The 2,916-nt window shown below is 51.8% G+C and overlaps 1 long non-coding RNA gene across 1 annotated transcript in view; it reads right to left on the bottom strand.

Moving 5' to 3' along the window:
* Window positions 1-317: 317 nt before the first annotated feature.
* The window catches only part of LOC127602834 (uncharacterized), a 4,654-nt gene continuing 2,055 nt past the window's right edge, over window positions 318-2,916 (bottom strand). The window contains exons 2-3 of the long non-coding RNA XR_007962888.1: window positions 2,698-2,916; window positions 318-1,286 (exon numbers count right to left, since the gene is read on the bottom strand). The exon at window positions 2,698-2,916 is cut by the window's right edge and continues 225 nt beyond it. This is a non-coding gene — a long non-coding RNA (uncharacterized LOC127602834). The remainder of the gene's footprint in view (window positions 1,287-2,697) is intronic.

The following is a 2,916-nucleotide window of genomic DNA, read 5'->3' as shown; positions in this document are numbered from 1 at the left end:
CGTCCCGGAAGACCAACGCAAACAGGCCCGAGATGATCTCCGGACTTTTTCCCGCAACAAAGTCAACATGCGCTAGGTGGGTGTGATGAAATCGCTCCGGCTCTGTGGCCATTCATTCATTCATCTTCCGAGCCGCTTGATCCTCACTAGGGTCGCGGGGGGTGCTGGAGCCTATCCCAGCTGTCTTCGGGCAGTAGGCGGGGGACACCCTGAATCGGGTGCCAGCCAATCGCAGGCCACACAGAGATGAACAACCATCCACGCTCACACTCACACCAAGGGACAATTTAGAGTGTTCAGTCAGCCTGCCATGCATGTTTTTGGAATGTGGGAGGAAACCGGAGCACCCGGAGAAAACCCACGCAGGCCCGGGGGAAAACATGCAAACTCCACACAGGGAGGCCGGAGCTGGAATCGAACCCGGTACCTCTGCACTGTGAAGCCGACGTGCTAACCACTGGACTACCGGGCCTCTCGCTCTGTGGCCAATAACGCGTCTTGTTTTGTCAAGAGGCGCGTGTGAGGGCGGCGTGGAGGGCGGGGCTTGCTCCTGTCATCACACAAGTCACAAAAAGTCAAAAGTGGAGGGGAATTTTGATGATGAAGATGACGTCGATGAGCCATTGTAGAAATGGAGAGTGAGTCGCCTACGCCCGCTCTTTGTGTGTCAGCATTCCGGACCCGCAGTTGAGTCACGTCTTGGTTGAGACAACGCACAGAAATGTTGAGTAATTACCGATGTCACACCTTCACCACAATCTTACCAGAGTAGGAAGGCTTTTTTTTTTCCTTTGTATGGGGGGTGGGGTGGAGTGATTGTTTGTTCTTCAACGAGGCTTTTGTGAGTCACGTCACACTCAAGGCCAGTCCGCCACCAATATCTAAAGCCCTCCTCAAAACTCACTTGTATTCTTTGGCGTTCGACTCAGCATGACTTAAGATTTGTTCTTGATTTTACTGCTTGGTGCTTTCTACCGCCTTTATTACCGATTCGTCTTACTGTTTATTGTGCATGTTAAATCGCTCCATGTACAGCACTTTGTATGCAGCGATGGCTGTTTGAAAGTGCTCGAGAAATACTCTTGACTTGACTTTTTTGTGCGCGTGTGTTTCAACCGAAGCTCACGTGACGCGACCTCGGTCGTCCTAAAGGCGCACATGCGATGCGTGTCCAACAGGAAGCCGCAGTCGACGATGCCTCCACCCCATTCGTCGGGCAGGGAGGCCCTACTTCCTCTGACTGTGACGACAGCTTCCTCTTCCCCTCAAAGCGCACTTCTTCTTCCCTCTAAACGACAAAACACATGCGGCAGACAAGAAACAGGCTGCGCACTTCATTAAGTACACCTGCGCAATCGACTCGAAGCCTCTAGCGAAAGATTTTGAAAAGTAATCTAGTTGCCCCCCATCCATCCATCCATCTTCTACCGCTTATCCGGGGCCGGGTCGCGGGGGCAACAGCTTTAGCAGGGAAGCCCAGACTTCCCTCTCCCTAGCTACTTCTTCCAGCTCTCCCCGGGGGATCCCGAGGCGTTCCCAGGCCGATTCGGATGCCCCCTGAGCGCCTCCCCGGTGAGGTGTTCCGGTCATGTCCCACCGGGAGGAGACCCTGAGGAAGACCCAGGACACGCTGGAGAGACTATGTCACCCAGCTTGCCTGGGAACGACTCGGGATCCCCCGGGGAGAGCTGGAAGAAGTAGCTAGGGAGGCGTTCAGGAGGCATCCGAATCAGATGCCCAAGCCACCTCATCTGGCTCCTCTCGATGTGGAGGAGCAGCGGCTCGACTCGGAGCCCCTCCCGGATGACCGAGCTTCTCACCTTATCTCTAAGGGAGAGCCCGGACACCCTGCGGAGAAAACTCATTTCGGCCGCTTGTATCCGGGATCTCGTTCTTTCGGTCACGACCCATAGCTCGTGACCATAGACCATAGTCCCCCCCCCCCCCTTCCCCAATATTGCGATTAGGGTCATTTTTCAATGTCCTGTTGTGTATTTCTTAATAAACACAATTTAACAAATTGAGGTCATAGCCACTGTCACTATTGACCTTGGCTGGCTCCAAGGTCACACTTAAGCGTTTATCAGCACCCCTAAAAGAAAGCAGTCTTCTGATTTTGTTTTCACAAATTCCCTCCTTTCTGGGACCTTTTTCCCCGTACCGTTTGGTTCAAAGAGACTGACCAGAAGAAAGAGACAAAGAGGGGCCGCTTTCATCTGCTTTGTTTTGACTGCCTGTCAAGGTTGAAGGCTGATGTGGGACTGGCTGCAGAACCGGTCAACATCACAGAGCTAAAACGCAGATGAGATCTGTTTGTCGTAACGTCCGGTAGCTTCGTGCTAACACGTGATCGGAAATATATACGGGCTAATGTATCGTATCGGCGTCACTATGGTATAACCTTTTCAACAGTGGGACACTGGAACACAAACTAACTACCGAAACTAGCAATCACTCACAGGGACCTTTTCTTTATCCTCTGCGAAGAACGACTAATAATACAGAATCTTAGGGGAAATGCTACACACAAGTACATTATGCTACCTGGATATGAGTGCCATTTTTCTTCTCGATCTCAACTCAGGTGTCAAGACACTACTGTAGTTGCGTAACTATGACAACGAGCGTGGTGGTGGGGGTATTTCACCAGCCGGGTTTGTGTTATTTTGTGGCCTTTGAGTCGAAACCGCCACCCACCTGTCTGTTAGCATCCTGTTTGTTACGCACGTACACTCGCTTGCTTGTGCGCTACTTTGGAAACACGACATCACGGTTCTTGAGAAATTCCACCTGCCTCAAGACACGTTCCAGAACAATTTAGGGGATATGCCCCGTCCCACACACACACACACACACACACACACACACACACACACACTTCTCTGATGTGCTGAGTTGTTGTCGTTAGCATCACTT

Source organism: Hippocampus zosterae, chromosome 1, assembly GCF_025434085.1.
Source record: "Hippocampus zosterae strain Florida chromosome 1, ASM2543408v3, whole genome shotgun sequence".
NCBI classification, from domain to species: Eukaryota; Metazoa; Chordata; class Actinopteri; order Syngnathiformes; family Syngnathidae; genus Hippocampus; species Hippocampus zosterae.
This window is presented reverse-complemented; position numbering and strand designations above follow the sequence as displayed.